The following is a 26,029-nucleotide window of genomic DNA, read 5'->3' as shown; positions in this document are numbered from 1 at the left end:
GTAGAAACCACAGAAGATGGACCCTATGCGAAGAAATGAGTTGCTACGGGTATGTCTTTGAGTTTAAGGAAATATCTTGCATCTGACCCTGTCTGCCCACCTTGCTTCCAGAATGGCATAGAGTAGGCAACTCTGTCCACCCTTTTGACCACAACCCAGAAACAAAGAAAATAGTGACCTTAAACTGAGGCCTTGAAACCAAAGGCCAGATAGTCCTCCCTCCTTTAAATTGCTTTTTCTCAAGTGTTTTGTCAGGGAGCGCTGTCCAACGTGCCGTGTCTATCCACTGCAGCTCTTAATTGCCACTAGCAAAAACAACTCGGGTAGTTTAAAAAAAAAAAACAAACTAGTGACAAATGACTATGGTCAGCATTTTAATTGGCTGGTTCTTTAAAAAGTGACATGATCAACTTATGACCTAACTATCTGTCTATCTACCATCTTTTTTTTCTTTTTCAGTTCTGAGGATAAAGAACCCAGGAATTGTGCATATTTGACAAAGGCTGTACCACTTAACTATATTCTCAGAACTATTTCTCCAGTTTCATATACAGAGAGAGAGAGAGAGCGGGGAGGGGAGGGTGAAAGCGACTACATGTAAAGTGTTAGTAGTTTCCAATTGTGTTTTCATTCATTGCTTGTATATAAAGAAGGGAGTCCAACATTATCTTTTATAAACATCAAAGTTTGATTTGATTAAATAGATAAAGACTTTTCAAAAGAGATCTGAAACAAGAAAGTCTGGCAGTTTTATGTGCAGGAAATAAAATGGATTTCTTACGAATTCAAATCTGACGCTCCACTGACAGCACGTGGAGGTAGCCTGCTGGAACGCTGAGTGGGCTGGTCACACTCTGAATGACTCAGGCATAACTAAGCTAGTCCCAAGATGTACCAGTTTCAGAGTCTAGTGTTTGCTTAAAATTCTTACCTAGCATTCAGCATTCTGAGTGCTACCTAATTTCTTGTTCTATGTTAGGTCTGATCTAGAGGTGAGGATGGGAAGCTCATCCAGGACAGTGTGAGGAACAGTGGCACTTTTGGGAGTGGAATGCAAGAAAGAACACAGGGATTTCTCGTTAGCCCAAGAGATGGGAGAATAGGGCTTGCTTGGCTCTGTGGAAAGTGGAAAGAGGTACAAGGCAGCTAAAGAGTTCTTCGTGCCGGGACACAATTCTCCGTGATGTTGCTACAAATGCACGCCAGATTATCTTTACTGGATGTGGGCACAGCAAACAGCCAGGATATCTGGAGGTGCTGCTGCTGGTGTGGAGATCGGGGAACGCACAGATTTCCCAATCCGCACAGTAAAGGCGGACGTCTGTCTCATCCACCCAGAGGTGTTTTTACACTCCAGGGTAACAAACATAATGGGTGAGGATGTGTAAGAGCCCTTAGGAGACAGGGATTTTCCTGTCTGTGCTGTGCAGCTGTAAAACAGAACTCACTCGGGCCCACATCAGCCCCAGGAAACATGTGGGGGATACGGGTGGACCATGGTGGTATGCGTTCTGCTGTACTCTGAGTCACAAGATGAATAAATGTGTCTGCTCTCCCTGTTTTGTGGCTTGCAGTCCAGTAGCTTCTTCCCATTGATCGCTGCTATGTCAGGGCTGTCTGACCACTGACCCTCAGACATCAAAGTCTGTGGAACTTGTCTTTTGTGTCCGAATTCCAAGGGCCCCACATGGTGATGGACTCCTTGTGTTGTTTCTCACCCTGAGGCAGTTTGACTTCACTCAGCCTATGGAGTCTTCTAAGCCATCAGGGCTTCTGTCTTCCCACCGTGTAGGTCAGTCATGACTTCTTTGGTGCGGCGCACCCTTTCTACTTCCATGACTGATAATTTTTATTTCTAGATCAGCGGTCTGTCGTACCAACTTGCCTGAGTGGTCAGAGATTTGAAAAACCACACCAATCCCCATGGCAGCCCTGATGACCTCCCACCTCCTGTCTCCACGTCGCACTCGGCCTGCTGTCTTCTGCTCTCTGACGCTCTGAGGCTAGAAGTCCGCAACCCACTTTTCCTCCAGGCCGCCACACTGGTGGCTTCCTATCCTGTGGTATCAATGGGAGGTAAAAGCGGGTGTGTATTTCTTTCTGCTGCTCCTAGTCCACCCTCCTCTTTCACTTGTGGTTTTCTCCACGTCATTTAAGCTTTTTCAGCTATGCACAGAAATCCTGAGAAGTCTTTTGTGTGGCACTCCCTCACTCTCTGAAGGCGGCAGGTGCCCTAAGCAAAGGCTACTGTTAGACTCAGATCCATTCCCAGCAGTAGCTAATCCTGGGTTCCTGCCCGTCAAAAGCAGTACACGGTGGGAGTTAACCCCTTCCTTCACCATGAACTAAAGTCACACTTGCCTTGAATTTCTTCCCACTCACGCTAAGCTCTGCTCTCTGGTCGTGGGAAGAGAGGCTATATTGCTGGTAGAGAATGGAGCACAGACTGGAGGTGTCAAGGCATGGACTTTCCTAACTAGGAAATAAAAGACAAACTGTGCGTGTGTGGGTGGGGTGGCCGTGGGGTGGCTCAGAGAGTGCTGGAGCTACATCCAAGTTGAAGCCCACACCCTAGCTGGAGGTAGGCCCTGGAAAGGGAAATATCACACCACAAAAGGGAAGAAATCACAGCCTTTCTTTCACTCAGCAAGGCACTGAGGCTCTATACTATCATCACGTGAGCAATTCCACCTCTAGAAGAATGAGCTATGTTCTCGCCATCTTCGGTACAGATGAATCTCTAAACTCAGGTTAAGCTAATGAAGGAGAACAACGATAACAGCTGATATCATATTCTATATGGTTTCGCTCAAATATTAAAGTAGCTGTAAAAAATATGTAGGCCAGGAAAGACTGCTCCGCTGGTAAACTTGCTTGTTGCTCTTCCAGGACCCTGGTTCGGATCCCAGCATCCGCATGTTGGTTCTGTAACTCAGTTTCAGAGAATCTGACACCCTCGTGTCACCTCCACTAGCGCCAGGCGTGATGTGGCATACATACACACACGTAGGCAAAACACCATACACATACGTTTTTAAAACTAAATGTATATGAAAGCCAAGAATAGCAGCACACAGCTATAATTCCATCTATGAGAGGCTGGGGCAGGATTAGAAGTTCAAGGTTAGCCTGGGCTAGTTAAATTCTATCTATCATCTGTATATGTATTTATCTGTCATCTGTCTATCATTTTGTCTATATCTATCACCTATGTGTCTAGTTATCATCTATCTAACAGATCAACGCTTACTGACTACCTACAAGGTAGATGCTAATGTCGGAGAAGGAAACAGTAGAAAAGAATAGGGTTACCTAGGAGAGAGGGGAGAAGGGGGGAGACCTAAGCATATATGGCAAACTATCTAGCTCTGCCAGATCTGAATGGTGTGCATTTCTCTTCATCCCACACCATTTTCTAATTCTGTTTGTTGGGGACATTTTCAAGCTGTAGAAGATCATGTTCTAGGAATGGTAGGGTAGATGGGATTCCCTAGGCCACACTCCTTCCTATAAGCTCTGGCAGATGAGGCTGACAGAGAACTATCACAACATTACATTCGCTGAGGTTGACTAGAGGCGGGGAGAGACACAGCATGCATCTGCTCCAAACATACTTGCAGCTGATCGCATCCATCTTCCACGCTGAGTAGCCAGAGTGGTCTCTCAACACAGCCCAAGGCTCGTTGCCCTCCAGGTGCTCCAACCTTCATGCTGAGTAGCCAGAGTGGTCTCTCAACACAGCCCAAGGCTCGGGCCCTCCAGGTGCTCCAACCTTCATGCTGAGTAGCCAGAGTGGTCTCTCAACACAGCCCAAGGCTCGGGCCCTCCAGGTGCTCCAACCTTCACGACACAGTTAAAGCACCTGGCCATAGCCTTAGGGCTCTCTTGATCATCACCCATTTACTTCTGTGAATTCAGCTCTCTCCAGTCAGCTATACTTCCTGGGTACCCTAGGGCCATATTCTCTGACTCCAGGGCCCAGTGCAGACCTGTTTCTTCCTCTTCCCCTCCTGACCCCACCTGTGGCTGTCTACCACTCATTCTTCAGATGTGAGATTAGACAAATTCTGGGGGAAACTGTCCTGGCTTCCTGGGATACAGCTAAGGCATTCTACCTTTGTACCTTCCTCTTTGGTAACTTTTGTCAAGATCGATGTCAGAGGGACTGTATTTTATCATCCGCTGCTTGCCTAGTACAAGCATAAGCCTGGTATCGGGGACCTTTAGAGAAACATCTGCTCAGGAGTAGGATGTGTCTGTGGGTAAGTGAGTGGAGCTAGACATGGAACTAACCAGCTCTCCATGTCACTTCTGGCTCAGTGTCAAAAGGCGGTAGTCTATTTATCTTCTGATGAATATAAAAACTTTACTGAAAGCCTTTCAAGGGGTTTATGGTCCCGTAATACGGGTACTTCTATTTAATTAATCACACACATGCAACACCAGGTGTCTTTCTTAGGGTTTCTATTGTGCTGTGATAAAACAACACGAGGAAAAGCAGCGTAGGAAGAAAAGGGTTTATTTCATCTTATAGACTGTAGTCCCTCCTCCAGGGTCGTCAGTCAAGAACTCCAGGCAGGAACTCGGAGGCAGGCACTGAATGAAGTACAGCCCATGGAAGAATGCTGCTTACTGGCTTGCTCACCATGGTGTGCTCAGCTTTTCTTATAACATCCCAGGACCACCTGCCTAGGGGACACGGGGTTGGGAGGTGGGACCACCCACGATGGGCATCACCCACGTCAACCACTAATTTAAAAATGTCCTACAGACTTCCCTACAGGCCAATCTGTTGGGGGCCATTTTCTAAACTGAGGTTCTCTCTTCTCAAAAGACTCCAGCCTGTGTCGAGCTGACATCAAAACCAGCCAGCACACTGGGTCAATGATCTAACATCTTAGAAGCCCTTCAGAACAAACGAACATGCCCAGCAGGGTGAAACGGCAAGGTAGACGACAAGCTTCTCACTTCACCAGAAGCCTTTCCCTCAGCGCACCACAGCCGGGCATGGCTCACCGCACACTCATGTCCTCTTCTGTAAGGTCTTCGTCCAAACCGAATTCCACCCCGTGTTTTAACATCATCTGGTTCAAGCCCCTCAGTGTACCGTTAATCAGATTCCTACCTGTGAGGGAACTGACTGAGGTCAGCGCCTTAGTGAGCAAACACAGAGAACATTTACAATGTACTAGGGCTCTGGAAAAAAAAAAACTGAGGAAGAGCAAGGTACAGATGTGTGAGGTACAGACACAGGGGACCATGTCCACAGGTCCCCACCCATCCTCACACACTCATCATGAAATCCTGAAGGCACACTCCAGCCTGCAGAAGTCTGAGACTGCTCACCGAGGGGGCCACAGATAACAGTGCGTGAGGGAGGGACTTCAACTCTCAATAGGAGATGAGATTTGAAATGGGTCGTTAATGACAGGTGGGAATTTGGTAGGAGACAAGGGAGAACACAGAGTCAGAAGAAACATGCAAAAGCTGTAGTGTCTGAGGGGCTGAGAGGAAGTGCAAAGGAGCTCTAGGCAGGTTCCATGAGTTGCCCTGAGAGTCCACAGGTCAACGTCTCCAACCAGGGTTCTTCTACTTCAGGGCTCATTTGCACGCATTTACGTCATCTGTAGCATGACCACATGTGAAATACAAAGCATGGCTATTTAATAAATGCCATCAAATGTTGTGGCGACAGTGAGTTGGAAGATTAAAGGGAGGCTAGAAGTAGCGCTACAAAAGCAAGTTAGAAGGAAGAGCACAGGGCTGGAGAGATGGCTCAATGGTTAAGAACACTGGCTGCTCCTGGAGGGGACCTGGGTTTGGTTCCCAGCACCACACCGTGGCTCACAACCATCTGTAACTTCAGTTTGGGGAAGCTAACACCCTCTTTCTGATCTCCTTGGGCACAGAATACAGGTAGTGAACGTGTGTGTGTGTGTGTGTGTGTGTGTGTGTTGACAAACCACTCACACATGTAAAATACAAACAAAAAAATTTTTAAAGGAAGACTTAAAATAGACAACCAGAACAAAAACTTTTTTAAATTTGGAAACTGACACATACTCAGGAGAGGAAGATAGTTCTGCATATGGGGCTGGAGGGATGGCTCAGTGGTTAAGAGCACTGGCTGCCCTTCCAGATGTCCCTAATTCAATTCCCAGCACCCACATGGCAGCTCACAGCTGTCTGTAACTCCAGTTCCAGCAGATCTGGCATCCTCATACAGACATATATGCAGGCAAAACATCAATGCACATAAAATTAAAAAAAATTAGTTCTGCATATGCCCTCAGTACTTTTCAAATCCTTGCTCATAAAATACAGGATTTCTTCATAAGAATAAAGTAATTATACAGTTTGGGAAAATTTATATGCAATCCATAATTTTGGAGAACAAAATATATTATAACTTCTTTTGAGGCTATCACAGCTGTCAAAATACAAATTAAGCACCTTCAAGATGAGGGTGTGGTACTAGTTCCAGAGATTAGAGAAACTGAGATTGAGGTAGATTGTACTGTTTATTATGGGGAAAAAAAACTTTCTCACAAATCATAGGAGACTTGAAGTTGTGCAAGCACGGCTCAGGAATGGGTAGAACTTGAGCTCATAACCACTGTGCCTGAATAAATGGTATTTTCTCTCCCCAGTAGCTCAAAGTGTTTCATTGTGGACAGTGGCAGAAAGGACATATATCTGTACCCATCATTCTTTTTCCATATTCTAGATTAGAAAGATGAACATGGACATTTTCTTTTCTTTTTTCTTTTTTCTTTTTTTTCTTTGAGACAGGATTTCTCTGTGTAATAGTCCTGACTGTCTTGACAACTGCTTTGTAAACTAGGCTGGTCTCAAACCAAAAAGATCCACCTGTCTCTGCCTCCCGAGCTGGGATTAAAGGTGTGTAGCACCACTGCCCAGTGACATGGATATTTTCTATGTTAGGAGTGTCTTTTATATGATACCTGTAAGGTTATCTTAAACTCCATTCTGAGACACTTAAACTGAAGAAAGACTTCCCACCTCTCCAATCAAACTGAATTCTTACAGTAAAGAAAAAAGAATTTTGCAAATGAGATTTGAAAGTCCAGGGAGGGCAGCTCAAGAGTAGACTCTGTAGCATTTTAAATCTGTGCACACACATCTCTGTGCACATTTGCATGAGGAAGGATAAATGTTATTTTTTTAATTGATCAACAAGCCTTCCCTGAGTAAAGCATATTCCGTAGTAAAGAAATAGGTCCCGAGCCGGGCGTTGGTGGTGCACGCCTTTAATCCCAGCACTTGGGAGACAGAGGCAGGTGGATCTCTGTGAGTTCGAGGCCAGCCTGGTCTACAGAGCGAGTTCCAGGACAGCCTCCAAAACAATACAGAGACACCCTGTTTCGAAAAACCAAAAAAAGAAAGAAAGAAAGAAAAAAATAGGTCCCGGCCAAATAGCAACAGGAAATCTTTCCCAATGACCCCGAAATGAAGTGTACCTGAAGATTTTCAGAAAAACAATTCATATCTAGGATGACAAATGGGCAGACAAATGGACTCAACCATTTAAACTGCGTCTAAGGAGCCAACAGCTGCCAAGCATCTCACCAGCCAGTAGAGAACAGTCAGTGATTTGTATCAAGATAATTAACTCCGGTTTCAGAGCCATTTGTGGCACCTGACAGATGAAAGGAAACTCCAAGCAAGCCTGCTCGGACAGTGGCTCCAACATTTGGGTGTCTGTGTGGATAGCATGGGGAAAGAACAATGCTTTGGAACAAGCAAACCTGTGAAGCCTGGACACATCTCTCTACCTCCGATAACGTTCTGATCTGCAAAGCGGGGGAAGGGTGTTCTTATCTTCCAAGTTTCGGAGAGAAATGAGTAACTCGATATGTTTAAGTGGCTCAGCAGCCACACCTGGTGAGCGCTAGCCACGTCCTAAAGGAGGCTATTCTATTATTGCTACATTTTTCCAGTCCTTACTGATCAAGACAGAACTCTCTGCTATGTTGTCTAAGCATATAGATTTGTAATGTTCCCCCACTCCGTTCCATAAACAAGAAGTTTTGACAAGGTGGCAAATTTTAGATCCTAAAGATCTTTTTAAGGCATAAATTGTGGCCAGGAGTGACACAATCTCCGTGCAGTGGAAGAGAGATGCAGGCGGATCTCTTACAGAGAAAGGCTAGCCTGGTCTAAGATGTCAGGTCTCGTCTCATACCAAACCCAAGAGGATACATTTCTTTATTTTAATTTTCATTTTATTTATACGGCTGTTTTGCCTGCATAAATGTCTGTGAACTATGTGTTTGCCTGGTGCCCATGGGAGGTCAGAGGAGAACATCAGATCCCTGAAACCAGAGTTACAGATGGCTGTGAGCCACCCTATAGGCTCTGGGAATTGCACCCATGTCCTCTGGAAGAGAAACAAGTGATCTAAACAGCTGAGCCAGCTGTAAAGCCCAATAGGTTACATTTCTAAGTGAGTGAGCTGCTGCTGGTCAATCTGAGAGGTGAGGCTCCAAGGTAAAGCAGCCAGAAGGTTCTGAAGTGAATTCAGCTGGGAAGGGGTATGAAGCCGGGTCAGCCACCTCCATCCACAGGCACACTTCGCCACAGCAGTCATCCACCGGTCTCACTGACTTAGAAGCCCAGAGCTCCACGGGTTGGGAGCCCCTTCTTACCTCCCCAAGGGGCTGCTACCCTAAGACTCTCCATTTAGGATACAAGTCAAGAAATGAGGGAAGGAGTAGGTCTACGAATGTGAGGAGTGAAGTTCCAGAAAATAGTTGTTGGCTTTTGCATAAAAATATGAGTCCCAGATTCTTAGTTTTCAGTTACTGATCTCTGTGTACCATCCTGGCAGATGGACAGGTTAATTGCCACTCCATTTCTGCCTGTTTCTGCTTTGACTCACTCCCTAAATAATAAACCCATAAAATCAGCTCCACCTGAAATGAACCAGGGGACACCTCAGCAAAAGTTACACAACCTCTTAATCAGTGATCTTCCCTTAGGTTTATAGAAACCAGGAATGCCTGCTGACCTGTGGACAACATCAAAACCATGTCAAGAGAACCGATGGCTGCTAGAGTTAATGACCAAGGGAGGGCCGGGCGTGGTGGTCCACACCTATGAATCCCATATTCAGGAGAGCCAGATGGGTTTCTATGAGTCTGCAGCCAGCCTGTTTTACATAGGGAGTTCCACGACATCTCAACCCTCAGATCCTACCCCAAAATCTTAGACGCATCATCAGTGAAAATCCAAGTTTCATTAGAAAAACATTAGGAAGCCCTTATTGTTTCTGTTCTAATTACAGGGCATGGCTCTTCTAATAAGAGCACAAAGGTCTAGCTAATAGCAAGTCCAGAGCTAATGGCTTTCTTCCTATGGCTCTTTTTTTGCAGACTGGGACACCTGGACATTACAGTACCGATTTCTCAATCTCTCCAGATATGCTCAAAAGTGTAGATTTACAGTTGAAAAATAACTCACTCATCCCTCAACAGAATATCAGGTCTTTGGTAAACATGACGCATCTCGTTTGCAACAGGAAATCGGGAATTAGGTGTGTTTTCGAAACTTTAGTTGTTTTAAACAAGCTACACCACACAGGCAGATATTGGTGGCTATGGGCAAAGGAATTTATCCACTCTGAACTCTCCCTAGGCTCCTGGAGAACTTTAAAATCATTCATTAATTAATGCTTTCAGCACCCCGGTGGCCTCATTATGCTGTTGTTATGAAGTACTTATTTCTGGACCCCAAGGGTTCTCAGATGTTCCCCAGCAGTTACGTCTGTTTTTCTTCAAGGATTATCCATTCTGTTGTACTTGTTTATCCGTACTCGGGCGATGGTTGGGACGCCCCCCCCCCCCGTCTCCACTCCTGCAAACATTTCCATAGCTGGCCACACTCCTCTGCTTTCTTTTTCCTGTTGTCTAAGAAAGTTAGCAAGCGGTTGGTTTTCTTCCTGTAGTGAAAACCCCTGGATGACGGCAGGTTCAGGAAAGGCTACCCTAGTTCCTTGTTTGGGGCTTCACGCACTGCCACAGGCGGCTCTGCCCCTAACATCCTCTGAGGAGGGACACTCTGAAGTTCAAATACCCTTTTGACTCACAAATCATTCTACGAATCTTTTCTAATGAAAAGCCAGGAGTTTCCCACAAAACTTATTCGCAGAACTTTATGCAACCAATTGCCCAGAATTTGTTGAACGAATTTGAAAAACTCCAACTTCCCAAAACTCATGGAATATCCAAATAATAAATTTCTAAATCGACACATAAAATTTTCAAAGAAATATTTTGATACGGAAATAGTTATGATTTCGTATTGTACACAAGGAAGCACGTGATGATGCAAAGCAGGCTATTGTTATGATAAAACACGAGGAGAACCTTGGCTGACCGAGGTGGAGGGACAAGCATGCCAGGCAGACAGAGCTTAGCGAGAAGTTTTATTAGAAGGCGCGCACGGGGGGGGGGAGACAGAGATAAAGAGACTCAGAGATGGAGAGAGGACAGAAGAGAAGAGGGAGACAGGGGTCCTTTGCACCTGGGCTGGCCTGGGTACTGCCTGAGTGCATTCTGCCAGGTGATGGGCAGGCCAGCTTAATGCCTGAATCCTTACAGCTATGCCCTACTCTAAGTTACTCTGCTTCATTCTGGCGCTGTACAAAGACACAAGTATGTGCGTCTGTGTTTCTTGCATAGCAGGCTCAGGACAGTTGCCTTCACTAAAAATATTCTTGCTGCTCACTGCTAATGACAGTGGTTTTTAAATTTCTTCTTTGTACGTTATTTAACTGTTGTAGTTTTACATTTTCTGCACTAAATATGTACAGCTTGCAAATTAGAATATAAATGTTTCCCTGGGGCAGGAGTTCTCTTATCAGCACGAAACTACTGTTTCCATACAGGTAGAAAAAAAAATTAGTCGCTAATTAGTAGGGAATTAATGGAATTAAATAACAATGGCACATATAAAGTTAACTCACCATACAGATTTGGCTTTAACTTCTTGCATTTAAATAAATTCTTCCCAGTAGAGTGTCTCCGAACTGGCTCCAATTTCTACTAGCTTATTTTTTTTCCGGAGTTGGTTCAATGAATCCTCGGAAACCAAGGAGAAACTCCAAGAGAGACAAGGGATGAAAGGTGCAGAGGGAGCTGGCCTTGATGCTCTGCAACAAGGAAGCCATGAATATGAATGGAGGGAGCCTTGGGCGGAAGGATAATGGCAGAGGAAAATGCTATTCAGATGACAGCTGCCTGCCCCGCCCCTGTCGTCCCGTTCCCCCTCCCCTCCCCCCGTCATTCTCCAGCTGCCCACCCCCTCCTCGGGGCCTTGATTCCCAGCTCTGCCAGAGGAAGGCTGTGGTGCAGGCAGCTTTCATGGTGTTCTCACACTCCAAAAGCACAGAGGATAAAAGGCTGCTGTGTAGAAAGCTTGTGCTCCATAGAGGAACAGCGGTGCTAAATGTGCTTGAAAACACGTTGCTACTTTTCATATCAATCACAGCAAGTGCCGAGCGGCTCCCCAATCTACTGGGAGGTACAAGGGTGAGCATTGTTTAATTGGCTCTGGGAATCTTATGAGCCTGCTAGACCTTTAATTAGAGGAGTTGCTGGATTGCCTGATGCTCGTGTTAGGGAGGGGCAGACCGGTTCTGCCCTGGTCCCGGTCATTTGCGAATTCACCTTTGAACAAACTTAAAAGAATTAACTCATACTAAACCAAAAATTCAAGATAACAGCACTCCACGTATTTGCTCACAATCCAAGTTTCTTTGCATATGAATTAGATTTGATAGCAGTTTGTTTCCAACTCAGAATTTCTTATCTAGGCCGAAAGGAGAAACTGGCTGAGCAACAGGAGGGGAATCAGAGACGCATTTAGCAGTCAGGGGGGGTAAACGGGCATTTGGTGTGGGCACAGGTACCGCTAAAATGGGGGCTGTGTGGGGACAAAGTTCCAATGTGGCTGGACCATCTAACTTTTCAAGAATAACTTCATATTTTTGGTGTAACTCTGGGTTACAGGATGACAAAGGGATAAAAAGTATTATTTCTTATAAGAAAATAGAAATCGTTGAGGGTCAGACTAGCCCTGAGGGTTTACAATCTTGCATTCAAAAGGAACAAGACCTTACCACAGTACTTATTTTATCTTGTTTGTGACTGTGCACATACGTGTGTGTATGGGGGGGTGTATGTGCATGCGAATGCAGAGGCCCCAGGACATGGTCTCTCACAATTATCAGAAGCTAGGCTGGTGGACAGAAAGCCCAGGTGGTCCCCCTGTTTCTGCCCCCAACATATATTGGAGCATGTGTGTATGTGTGACCATGGCTGGCTTCTCATGTGGGTCCTGGGGATTTGGATACAGGTAGGCAGACCACCAAGTGTAAGAGGCAAGCACTCTGGTCCACTGAGCCATCACTCCAACCCCTTTAAACAGGATTTTTAAAGAGCATTACACTCGTCACATAGGCATACGTTACCATTCAGTACGTAGACTGGAAACGAGAAAAGGATCATGAATTTGAGTTCAAAACGCCTGATTAATTTACCTTAATCAAGTCCCTAAAATCATTTTATTAAAATAATAACAGTAATGCGATAGGATTTACATTTTAAATATTTTAACCAAGGATTTAAAAGGCAAATGCATTTCCTTCCACACCCCAGCTGTTACAGATTTATCTTTCATGTGTGAAAAGACCGAGGACCAAAGAAAGACACATCTCGATTAAGTCAGAGGAGGGGTTAGAACGCCGAAGGCCTGTCTCTTTGTGATTCAACAGGAAAGCAAGCCTAGTAAAACCTACCGCTCAGGCCCGCGAAGCAGCATCATGGAACCAAGCTGCTTTCATAGTAGTCCCAGCAAGATCTGCTTTCATGTAGCATCATTGCCATGAGATCAGTGAGACTCTGGGGGAATATGCTATTTCATTACCTACTGCAACCTCTGTAGCAGCAGGTTCAGCCCCTCCCGTCCCAAGAATGATCTTACTGCAGCCATAGACCTGTCAAGCCAAACACTGTCAAAACCCAGCCACAAATTACTCTCGTTCCATCTCTTTCCTAGTCAAATACTTCAGATTTAATGTATTCCCCACCACTCTCCTAGAGCCCAGAAATTAGACACCTAACTAACCCTCACCCTCCATTCAGCATTTTACCCCTGAATAATTCAAAAATTAAAGTATTTCCTACACTAGATCAAAAGTATACATTGGATGTAGTCTTAAAAAATAAAGGACAACAGTCAATTGTGGGTCATTGTGTAGAGAGAGATGCTAGTCCAGTTCCCGGTACATGGTAAATACAGGCAGGTGTCCCATCCATCCCCAGGTATATATTCAGGTTTTTTTGGACTTCAGAATCCTTCTTAACACACCCTTTCCAGGCAGCCATTACAGACAGGTCAGACTTGGCTTGTCACAAGGCCTCCAAACTCTCCAACTACCAGTATGCTAAAACTAAATAAAAGCACAGACAGAAACATCTATACTCTTGTAAAGGGAGCATCACGAGACCATTGGTCAGCAAATCTTTTTTTATCTACTATTTGGCCTAAATGTTAAGATCAGCAGCTAGAAAACAATCTGGCAGAAGTCAGTGACAAAGCCTTCTATTATCATTGCAGTCTCCCCGCTGTCTCTTAGCAGTACCACCCTTGGAGATGCCCTGACTCTATTTGAATGGGAGCCCCGCGGGAGTTGATCAGTCACACCAAAGATCTTAACGGCCGACCCCCAGTGCAGTAAAGCCAAACTCCAGGCACTGTCCATGAATAAAGAGAAAAGGACAACGAGATGTACAGAACAAGATGTATGGAGGGATCTGAGAACCACAAGGGGAAAGGGGGGCATGGGAGGGCTGGGAAATGAAAAGCTCTTGTATTGTGTTTCCAAAACACACCTTATAAGACAGAAGGAAGGCCATAAATGCCCCAACTAGCAGCAACCTTGACTTCAGTAGTCATCTCTACTCCAAGTGACAAGGCCAAATGACAAACATGACTTGCAGTTTCTCTCTGAATTGGCAAGTGTGGCTTGCAAGTAGATGTCTCCCACAGACTCAGACATCTGAACATTTAGTTCCCATTGGTGGCATTGTCTGCAAAGGTGTAGGAGGTTTGACCTTACTAAAGGAAGTATGTCACCGGAGGTAGGAGATTCCGACTCTCTGTTTTTAGTTTTGTCCTCTGTCATCCTGCCTGCTGCCATGCCTCCCTGCTGTGATAGCTTCCTTTGGAACTGGTGGACCAAGCACACACTTCCATCTTTAAGTTGCCTTGCTTATGGTGTTGCATGGCAACTGGGAAGCAACTAATGGAACAAATTATGATGAATGGAACTCAAAGTGGAGGCAGACTCAGACCCACAGGCTGCTGTTCTTGGGTCTGAGGGGTGGCTGTCACTTGGCTTTCCCTGTCTTTTCTCTTCAGAGCCTTGGCTCTGTGGCCTGCCAGCACCCTAACCCCAAATTATGTATTTATTTTATGTGCATTTGTTCCCTCTGTGTGTACATGGGGTTGTGAGCAGTTGGGTATGGGAGCTGGGAACTGAACCCGGGTCCTCTTGACTATTAAGTCATCTCCCTGGCTCCTATTCCTTGCCTGTCTCTTATTTCTGCATACTCCAGATCTTGACTTGAGCCTTGTGAGAAATGCTGACTAACCCTCTGTAAAGTCTGGCACCAGAGTCAGGAACTCACAGTGAAGAGGACCCCGTAACCTGTCACCCCTTCCGGACTAGTGACTTTACTCTCCCAGTAATCAGTAGAGCCGGCAGTGGAACCCTCTCAAGGAATCACAAGTGGCTGGAGAGAGCTGCTTCACTGGGGCTGCTAGGTCCCTGGAAGGATGGGTGGCCTGCACAGGGGGACTAGCCGGCAGCGGGACAGAAAGACTAGGCCCTCCTGCCCTAATGTGAGACGGCTCTTCTAGGCCGTGTGAGCTTCCAACCATCCAGTGCTTCATTCAGTTTCTGCCCTGCCCAATTCTGCTGCTCTCGTTTGCCTGCTGGGTGTGGCTGTTGGGTGCTGTCCCCAGTAAACCGACACACACATCTCAGGATCTCAGTGTTCCTAGAGAACTGAAGTGTGGCCATCAGAAACAAGGGGCCACTGTGTACAACTGTGCATTGTCTACTGAGACCTCCAACACGTGTATCTACCATACTTAATTCTTTGTCACTCAGCGGATACATGAAAGCCCAGCCGGTTGTTTACCAGTCCCGTTTTATCAGTGGTTCTGCTGGGTCTTTGTCTATGTTGTTCTCGGTGTCCCTGGTTCTGAGGTGCATATGCACAGTGACAGTATTAAGTACAAACTCCTCGGCTAACCCCTCAGCCCATAAATCACTCACTAGCTAACATGAACAGCAGACGACACCATGGCCAGTGACCAAGCTTGTCACTTTCAAAGCTTGTTAGTTACTGGACTGGAGTTAGTCCTGAATGTCTGGGGAGTTGGAGAAAGGAAAACAGAGCCCCTTAGTTAGTGTTCCCACAGGCCTTCATGAGCGTCAGGAACCTGAACAAGAGAGGGGTCTGAGAAAAGTCCTAGGAGTGAGTTCTTGCATCCAACACAGGAACAGCGGGACCAGTATGTACATGTATGCTTGTTTCTTATTGATTCCATAACAAACTTCCAGAAGCATGGATAATATGTTTTTTAAACTTTATACATTGGAGTTCAGGACTTTAAAAATAGGGCTGTGCTCCTCTCAGAGCCTGACAAAAAAGTCCATTTGCTCTGGGTTTTTTACTGCCAAAGGCTATGTGCTCTGATTCTGTCACTGTCCTGACTCTGATGACCTCGGGTTTATAAAGACCCAGTGATCATGGCGGGCCCACCTTGATAATCCACAACAAACACCCACTTCGGTATCTTTACATAATCACAAATGCAAAATTCCTTTTGACCTGCAAGTTGCATACACTTGGGCTTGATGGATGAGAACGGACAGCTTCGGAGGAATATTATCCTCCCTCCACACCCTATCAGCTTTTCCCAAATGGCTGATGCTCTCTGGACAACGTTCTGAATTTAACTGCAGGAAAGACAGACAGCTTGCCAGTGTCTGTCTACCTCTGTACCCGCTGGAATGGGTGGGAGCAAAAGAATGACCTAGCCTGATATTCTCAGGTCAGCTTTTCCAGGGTAGGGCCTCTCCAAACACTCAGCCCTGGTTTCACTCTGCACTGAAAAATGCCCCAGTACTGGAGATGGAGATACCGAATCCATTGTCTGTCTCTTGGATACACACAGTTCCTATGAACATACTAAAGGCTGTGATGCTGTGCAATAAAGGAATCCTTTCTGGCTTGCTGAACCCCTGGGTTTTCCAAATGTGCTTTCCTACATTCATGGATGCTTTGGGAATGCTGCACTACGTTAACCTCCAGCTCAGGACAGTGTTGTGAAAACAGATCTGTGAAAAGTCTGCAGACCTCTTGGTCCCCTGAAAAGTCAGCTTTCTGCCAGTCCTTACCGCCTGTTGGACTGGCTTCCTCTCTCGCCAGCCCTGAGCTGTTGCATGTTGGCCCACCTGAGCCAAGTGTGTGAAGTCACACTCTTCAGGTACCTCGGCATTGCCTGGAGACTCATTTCTGGGAAAGACTGTGCCTCCCGTCCCCACTCAGGCCCCTTCTCCTTGAATCTTGATCTCAAAGCTAATTTTAAAAGTCAAACAGGAAATGATATGTCATCAGAAAGACCCAGAAGCTTTCACCACCACTTATCCATCAAATCAAATATTTGGGCAGATTGCCAAGCCAAACTGACCAAAAAAAAATATTGTTTCTTCTTTTAGAAAATGAATTGCTATTGTCAAAACAGTCAAGAAGGCTTTGCCGTGTGTTGGTGTAGCCCAGGCTGCAGCTGGGGTCTCTACTGCAGTGGGATGCTGGCCTCATCTGCTCTTTCTTGGAAACATCAATCGAAGTGTCGGAATAGACGAATGTAAGTCAAACAGAAACTCAGAAACCATTCATTTAATTTTCTTTTATAACCCTGGAGTCTTCCTTCACTATCCCTAATTTAAAAGCTCTTAATTCAGGTTTTGCATATTTTATAAACATCATCTGCCCTCAAGGATCCAGTGACTTGCAGAGCCTAATGCAGGGGATGCGCCTTGTCCCTGAATCCCTCTTCTCATCTGTCTGGATGTTTCAACACAATATAGTCAGTGCTTACTGCACGCATCCATACCCCATGCGGCAAGCACCATGTTAACCCTACGACTGTGCCACCTTACTTGTGCTTGCTACAGTCCTGTAGCATCGCTACTTTATAGGCAAACAGGCGTTCAGTGGATTTTGCTGTATTTACTGGCACTGGGTGTGTGCCACACTTGACAACATACTCAGCACCTTCCACTTTTACCCTCCCATCTCCCACTAGAAGCTTCCACGGGACAAGACATTGCCATGGTCACATAGCGAGAACCCAAACACTGAGGAATCTTCTACCCATCGTCACTTCTTCTTCCATGCTCTCTTTCCAGCCAGTGACCCCCACCGTGACCCCCACTGGCTCCCAGTGGCTCTGGGCATCTCCAAATTCACAGACCTTTTTTTTTTTTGCATCACCCTTCTCTCGTTATTTGTCACACTCTGGATAGAGGTTACCGTCTCTTTGCTGAGCTTCTCTTATACTATGCATCCCTTAAGTCTATTACTTTCAGCATTTGCTCTGGAAATGCAAATGCATCTAGAACAAATCTCTTATCAACTGGAACTTGAGTGAAAGTCAGTTTAGTCCCCAGCACTAACGTGGGTGTGTCACAACTGCCTGTGACTCTGGTGTATTTTGACTCCAAGGGCAGACCCCTCCACAAGTCACACAATTTTAAAAAAAGAAAAGAAACCTGAAAAAGAAAGCGAATGACAAGAAATGTTAGGAAATGCGGTGAAAGGACGGCTGATGGGGATGTACGCTGGTATAGTCACGCTGGAAATCAGTGTCGAGGTATCCACGAAGAAAAAGGACAACTACCATGCGACTTAGCTCATGGGCATACATGCAAAGGTCTGCCACAGACATACTTTCACATCCATGGTTACTACTGCACTGTTCACAATATGTAGGAAATGGAAGCAGTCTCCTGTCCATCAGCAGCTGGATGGATAGCGAAAATACACACAATGAAATTTTACTCAGCCATAAAGAAAAGTGAAATTATGACATTTGCTGGAAAAATGGGTAGAACTAGAAATTATTATGTTAATCAAAGTATTCCAGACTCAGAAAGTCAAGGACCACATTTTTTTCCTATCATATGCAGATTCTAGATTTTAATTTTCATAAGGGCATGTATGGGTAGGTACAGGTCATGAAGCTACAAAATGGACCATGAAAGGGAAAAAGAGATCTTACAGGAAGGGGGAGAGAGGGTGGGTAACAGAACACACGAAGAGGAATGGAGGCTACTTTGAGGCAAATGAGGACAAGCGAGGCGGGTCAAGGATTTGAGGGGAGTCTGGTGCTGGATCAACAAAAACAAGTTACGTGTGAAAAGTTGAAACCCATTATACAAAGAAGGAATGAAAAGAAGGAAGGAGGGAAGGATGGAGGGCGAGAGGAAGAGAAGGGGAAGTTAAGGAGGGAGGAAGAGAAGAGCTGTACACCCTTCTGTTTATGCTTCTTCTGGGCCGGCCCACAACTTATCTCTGCAGTAGGATGTAAGTCCTTACTCAAGGTCTGCCGTGCAGAGACCTTGACCAACTCGGGGTCTTGGCTCTTCTCACAAGGGTGGCAGTCCTATTCCACTTGTCACAGGAGGTAGAAGTGAACGCCAGCTACTCCCTGGAACCATGCATGAGAGGTCTCACACGCATGAGGTTGGGCCTCACACACTGGTCCCAGCATTCTACTCAAGAAGAAAGGCCCTGCACTGCAGACAGAGAGAAGGGGCCCATTGTGTTCAATTCATTTTGTCCAAGCCAGGAAGACTGAAAAATTCTTTCTTATAAAAATGCTACTTTTGGCAGGGGAGGGTTGTCAGGCTATTAGATGACAATTTTTTTTATTAAGAAAAATCAAAGCGTGATACATATTCAAGACATTTTTGCCTAAATAACAGCTTGACAGAGAACTACACAGACTAGTTTTGGGTGACTTCTGTCAAGTTACACAACCTTTTACAGCTGCGGTTTTTCACCTATTAAAATAGCTATCTTTCAGACTTGTTTCGTTATAATAATGCAAGCACACTAGCAGCACTATTCCTGAGTGCCACAGTGCTAAGAAGAATCTTACTGAAGGGGCCTCTCAGTCCCTGGCCACCCGTCTTACTCAGGGTGACTAATGCTGTAACGAAACACCATGACCAGATGCAGCCTGGAGAGGAAAGGGTTGTTGATCATTGAAGAAGACAGGAAAGTCACTGCAGGAACCTGGAGGCAGGAGCAGATGCAGAGGCCATGGGGGGTGCTTCTTACCGTTGCTCCCCATGCCTTGCTCAGCTGCTTTTTTTTATAGAACCCAGGACCACCAGCCCAAGGTTGGCCCACCCACAAAGGCCTGGGCCCTTCCATACTTGCCACTAATTAAGAAGGTGCTCTACATGCTTTGTGTAGAGCCTGATCTTACGGAGGCATGTTCTCAACTGAGCTTTCCTCCCCCGAGATGACTCTAGCTCGTGTTAAGGTGACTAAAACCAGCCAGCACACCATCCCTACCTTTCTCCTGACTATGATGCCATGAGCTACAAGGCCATGGGGTCCAGCACTTCTTTCCCATCCATCCATCCATTCATTCATTCATTTATTCATTCATTCTTTTCTTCTTAGTAACTTTATTATAATTATTTTTAAATTCACAAAGTGAAGTTGTATGTTTATCTTATGCCACACCCCAGCTCTAGAACCAACTCATGTCCCTGCCCACACATTTCGACTGCCAGGTATTGGTAGAGGTGGGCCAACAGCTGGGCAAGCTACTGCCTCCCTTTCCCACTCAGGTGACTAAATGTCCTAGAACTCCTTGTACTTAGCTGTAAGTTCTAGCCAAGGGGAGGTGACTGGCAGTGACGCACACTTTCTGAGGTAGAACCTTGTGCAGCTCAGCCTTGCAAACTCACCTGCACTGCCTTTTCCCTCCTCTTGACGAGCAAACACTGGGCTCCTGGGAAGATGACGGAGTCCTAAGACAGAGGGGCTCTGTGTCTGGTCGCTGCTTTAGAAGAAAGGCCAACGGGAGCTCAGTTGCCTGCTCAGAATTCAGGCAAGCTAGAACTGCTGCTGCTGTGTTAGAAGCATTCTCCATTTCAGAGTGGCTAGTAATGAAATCCTGGGATTTTTCACAGAATGTCACAAGGTTGTATATAGAAAATAATTAGTGTGCCAAATTATACCCCTGCTTGTAAAATAAGCTCTAAGAATAAGATATCATCATAAAGTCGGTTTATTTATTTACAGGTTTGCTTATTTTCATTTTGTGTATATGAGGGTTTTGCTTGAATGGTGTATGTGCACTGAGTATACGTCTGATGCCCTTGGACTTCAGAGAGGGGTTTGGGTCCCCTTGGAAGTGGAGTTACAGATGGCTGGGAGCCACCACGTGGGTACCGGGAACTGAACCAGGGTTCCTCCCCAAGAACAAGTGCTTTTCCCACTCTTCAGCCCCTGTAACTAGGTTTTACTGCAGTTAACCTACACGACATGCCAAAAGGTAAGGAGAACCACGAACGTTCACTTGAAAATATGGAACTTCATGTCTCTGTGATGCAAGGAAGCGGCTACAGATTCACTTCAGGTAAATGGAGGTCCTGCCCGGCCCCACTGAGCAGCAAGGTTTCATCAGAGTGTAGCGTGACTTTCAGGGGGTCAGGGCAGAGACCTTTTTGAGGCTTCCTTTTAAAACCAAATTGGAGAAAACTGGTGTTGTTAGATATTTATATTTAGTAACAAATAAGGGTCATGTTCTTTTCTTTTGGGATCCTTTTCATTTATTTAACATGTTTGGATGTTTGGCCTGCATGTATGCCTGTGTACCACATGTATGCCTGGTGTCTGAGGACAGAACAGGGCAATGGGTCTCCTGGAACTGGAGTTACAGACAGTTGAGGGTCTCCATGTGGGTGCTGGAAATTGAATCTGGATCCTCTGAAAGAGCAACCAGTGCTCTAACTGCTGAGCCATCTCTCCAGCCCAGGATCATGGTAACTTGAACAATTATATGACTTCTTTATTGTGTGATTATAGTCCATTATAATTTGATGGGAGCATCGTATTTAAATGTCAAAATATACAAGTCTATGCATTTGTGTTGTCTTTACCTAAGAACTACACCAAAGGGATATTCACAGGAACATAATTAATCCTGAAATCAAACATGAAGAAATCCAAGTCCCAACCCCAAACTAAGCCTGATTAAGTAAATTATTTATGATAATGTCTAAGGTATAAGACATCAAACTAACTTGAGGTCATCCAGCTAAAGATCTAAAGCTACCTGAGATCACTTTTGACTATTAAAAATTAATCATGCTAATTTGGCTAAGGCCTTATCATCAAAGGAATGATAATAATCAATGGCCCAGCCGGGCGTTGGTGGCGCACGCCTTTAATCCCAGCACTTGGGAGGCAGAGGCAGGTGGATCTCTGTGAGTTCGAGGCCAGCCTGGTCTACAGAGTGAGTTCCAGGACAGCCTCCAAAGCCACAGAGAAACCCTGTCTCAAAAAAAAAAAAAATCAATGGCCCTTCTGGAAATCCTCCTTGGTGATCACAGAAGTTAACTTGAACCAAATACATCACAGGCAACTTACTAAAAACATGCCTCAAACTACACATTGTACCTCTGCTCCTATCTTTAATCTGAACCCCTCAGAGCTCACCTAGTCTACGAAAACATCTGTTCAGTTTGGCCTCCTTGCCTCCATGTGTGCTCCAATATCCTCTCACACAGGCCCTCAGACCATCTCTCTAGATTGCATGCAACATCACACCAGGAGCTCCCTTCCTCAAAACTCCCTCCATGTATTTTCATTGGTCTTCCAGTAAGACATGAACTGCATTTGTGCTGCTGTGTCCCACCCAATGCCAGCTACCCTGGCACCCGCCCCATTTTCTTGCCTCCCATCATCTGTTCTCCTTTGCTTGGATACCCCAACTTCTTTGCCCTAATGCCTTAACTTCCTGCCTCTTTGCTCCAAAAACTTTCCTTTCAGCTCTTTACATGGCTGACTCATCTTTCTCCGGGGGTCTCAGATACATATCCCTTCGCCCAGTTATCCTTTCGTTCTGCTCATTTCCTTCATAAAACCTGTTAGATCTATAATTTTATTTTTACAGTGTGAAATCTTGGGTATTTATGATGACATGAACCTCCCGCCAGCACTCCTCCGCTCCTCCCCCCCCTCCTCCTCCCCCTCCTTCTCCTCCTCCTCTTCTTCTTTTTTGGCTTTTCGAGACAGGGTTTCTCTGTGGCTTTGAAAGTTGTCCTGGAGCTCACTCTGTAGACCAGGTTGACCTCAAACTCACAGAGATCCGCCTGCCTCTGCCTCCCGAGTGCTGAGATTGAAGGCATGCACCACCTACACCCGGCTCACTCCTTCCCTTTTTAACACCTTGATCACACATCATACCCTCAAAGAAGATGGGTGGATGAAATGTGTCTGCAATACATATTCTCAACTGTCCATGAAAAACTATTTTACCATATTGACAATGATTGTCACTGTCCTGTCCTGCTGTACAAGGAGACCCCAATTGTACAATCTTAACTGCATGTTGCCTGGGAATATAAAACTGTCTGAGGCCATTCACATGGCCCTTTTCACACTGAGTTTTATTCTTAAAAACAAAATTCATAATCCCGAGATGATAGCAAATTTTAAGTAGTTATAGTGGTTGGAGACATGAAGCTGTCCTGGCTTTGAATGTTAAGTTATGCAACCTGTAAGAAAAGGAAAGAAAGCGACCACAAACAGACACACACACACACACACACACACACACACACACACAAGACAGAGGTTGTTGCACCAGGGCTACTCCTTGGAAGGCACTATTCACATCAAACCCAGGATGCCATGGGAGTCCAGCATGCGTTTCAGCTCTGTATGGTCCCAGCTCACTCTAACAGAGTAGCGTGTTTTTCCAGATCTGACTAAATGGTAGAGACTGGTGCCTACAGCTTATCTCCTCCACAGTCTCCGGCCCTCTAATGGGAAATGCAGGCTAGGATCAGGCTCTGGAAATGTAAGGCCAGTCTCTCCACACTGAGTGACCCTGAAAACGCCAGTGTGTGAGTGCGGTTTTCCCTACTTCACATGATGAGGCAATGCTTCAAGTCCAGTGAACTGCTGAACTCCCTTCTGTAGCTGAACCCGAGAGAGACAAATGAGCCCTGCACAGTGCCCGCCAAGCAGCTGGCAGAGACATCAGCCTGCACAGAGCAAAGTTTCAGGAACCAGCTCAGCAGAGTCCCTGGGGGTGGACCCTCCCGTAAGGAAGTCAAAGGAGGGGACCTTTGCCTAGACATCCTCCAGTGCCATCTGGAAGGTGAACATTCCTGCCAGAACATGGCACCAGCAAACTTCGGCTTCTACTGAGCACTTAGCCTGGCTGCCTCTTTTCATTTGAGATACTGTGGCCATTTTAACAGATTATATTTTCTCTTTGTTTGTAGACAGCTCAGGGACAAATTCCAGACTCTTTACAATAATAGCATTGGACATTATGGCATGCATCCATATGTTCTGGTTGTATCCCTGACTTCCTCTGACTTTCCCTTAAGTCTGATTTCTTTAATTACTTTTTACTCCCTTGCTGCATTCTGTATTTTTTCAAGCAGCTTCAAATCCTCTCAGGAGTATGTCTGTTAGTGCAGAGACACAGTGAACTTTAAACAAAACTCATGACTACCCCAGTCTCTGAAAAGACAGTGTGGCCTCACAGACTTAGTTCTGAAGACTGGATTGGTAGGTTTCCACTCCTGTTACCTCGGGTAACTTGCTCAGTATTTCAGATCTCCCATTTCCTCCCTTTTAAATCGATGGCAATAATACGTAAGTTGTACAATGGCTATGAAAATTTTAAAAACGTAGGTAAAGAGCTGGGAATATAGCTTAGTGGTTGAGGGCTTGTCTTACATGCACGAGGCCCCAGGTTTGGTTCCCAGTACTATGACCAACTAAAACAGAGAACAAAGAGACAAACAAAAACAGTAAAATGTTAGAACTTAGTAATTGCTAAATTACTAGAATCCTTCATTACTATTAATACCAGTACAGATTATATAATAATCTGTCCATGTGCTCATGGTTTTTGTTGTTCTTGTTTTGTTTTTTTTTTAGAATTTTTAAATTTAGTTTTGGTTTTTGTTTCTTCCAGACAAGGCTTCTCTGGGTAGCCCTGGTTGTCCTGACACTTGGTCTGTTTTTTGGTTTTTGTTGTGTTTTTGAGACAGGGCTTCTCTGTGGCTTTGGAGGCTGTCCTAACTCTTGTAAACCAGGCTGGTCTCGAACTCACAGAGACCCACCTACCTCAGCCTCCCCAGTGCTGGGATTGGAGGCATGTTATCAGATTATGAGCACTAGCAATAACATGCTTCTCCTTTAGCATTGTCTCCTCTAACAAACACTCATCACTCCCCAGTTATAAAGCACAAATAGTTCTGGTGAGTTATTTGAAGTTACAGAGTTAACTAAAACTTAAGTAAAAGTGTAGTTATTAAACTGATCTGAATTTTAAATTAAAGTATATTCATGCTAAAATACTACAACATACTTATCCATATTTATTGAACATTTATGCATGCTATGTGCTCAATGCATAAGGTAAGCATAATGAAAAGCTACATGCATAGTTTGATGTATCTGATGATATAATTTGATACAATAAAGAAAAAAGAAAAACAAATAAATGAATTTCATGCATGGAGAAGTGTCTGGCAACTTTCAGGCTACCCATTCTAAGCTGTTTCAGTAAATGACTTTGGGCCTAAATTGATATTTTGTTGTGTCTCATAATCTGATATTATGAGGTCCAGGAGTCTGGGAAAGTGAGTCTTAATTTGTACAATTCAACATAAGTTTGTAGAAGCTGTTATCAAAAGACTTCCTCCCAGAACTGAGAAGCTCTTGTGACAGCCGAAAGACCTTGGGTAAGAACAGGCACAACCTGGAATCTCTAGGATGTTGATTCTTTTGCGTATGGGAGGGATGCTCCCACGTGCAAAGGCGTAAGAAAAGGAGATCTTCACACAAAAAGAGGAAACTTAGTTTGATAGGGTCAAGGTGATGACTGATACCTTGACTCTGCCCCACTTGACGACTAAATAGTGTTGTGACCTTAAACAAGTCCTTTTACCCCCTCTCACCTCAGGGCTTATGTCTAAACACATTCCATCGATATAAATGCATTCCATCGATATAAATGCATTCCATCAATATATTCTATGATTAAGAGTCAGTGCTTCACCAGACAGTGGTGGTACACGCCTTTAATCCCAGCACTCAGGAAGCAGAGGCAGGTGGATCTCTGTGAGTTCAAGGCCAGGCTGTTCTGCAGCCAGGACAGCCAGGGCTACACAAAGAAACCCTGTCTGGAAACAACCCCCCCCCACCCCCAAAGAGTCTGCTTCAATGCTATCTCGGGTCAGGAGTGTTGCCAGGAAGAAAAGACTCCCTTCCCCACTCCTGCTGGGACCAAATTATCCCCAGGCACTCCTCTCAATGCCACCATAGCTAAGAGAATAAAAAGTTCTGTGGTTTGCATCAGATGATGCTGGTCTACAGAAAGCTCCCTTGACTTTTTCTACAAAGCCTCTTTGCTGTTCATTAATGACAAGAAACAGGACCACTCGCAAGCCAACAATGATTAGTGAGAATGGCACCTCATCTACAGGCCAAGCATCTTCCTGTCCAGTACTCAGCCACCACTGGCATTTCTTCTCAAAAACCAGCGCACTCCAATGTACATCCTCATCCAATGGGGTCCACTGTGGAAAGGGAAAGACTGTCCTGGTAGGTGACATATTTCACCACTATCCTCTGAAAGTCTTACTGCCACCCAGGGC

At 45.2% G+C, this 26,029-nt stretch overlaps 1 protein-coding gene across 2 annotated transcripts in view; it reads right to left on the bottom strand.

Annotated features, from left to right (window-relative positions):
• Mob3b (MOB kinase activator 3B) overlaps positions 1-26,029 on the bottom strand; it is a 168,257-nt gene that overhangs the window by 132,726 nt on the left and 9,502 nt on the right. The window contains exon 1 of one of the 2 annotated variants that reach the window (XM_040740319.1): positions 10,988-11,208. The exons of the other annotated variant lie outside the window; for it this stretch is intronic. The gene's annotated coding sequence lies outside the window, so the exon portion shown is untranslated. Of the gene's footprint in view, positions 1-10,987; positions 11,209-26,029 lie in introns of those variants that run through there. 2 annotated transcript variants of the gene reach the window in all.

The sequence above is a fragment of the Mesocricetus auratus genome, unplaced genomic scaffold, assembly GCF_017639785.1.
Source record: "Mesocricetus auratus isolate SY011 unplaced genomic scaffold, BCM_Maur_2.0 Super-Scaffold_6730, whole genome shotgun sequence".
In the NCBI taxonomy this organism is placed as follows: domain Eukaryota; kingdom Metazoa; phylum Chordata; class Mammalia; order Rodentia; family Cricetidae; genus Mesocricetus; species Mesocricetus auratus.
Note: the sequence above shows the minus strand (reverse complement) of the source record. Positions and strands in the feature narration are given on the sequence as shown.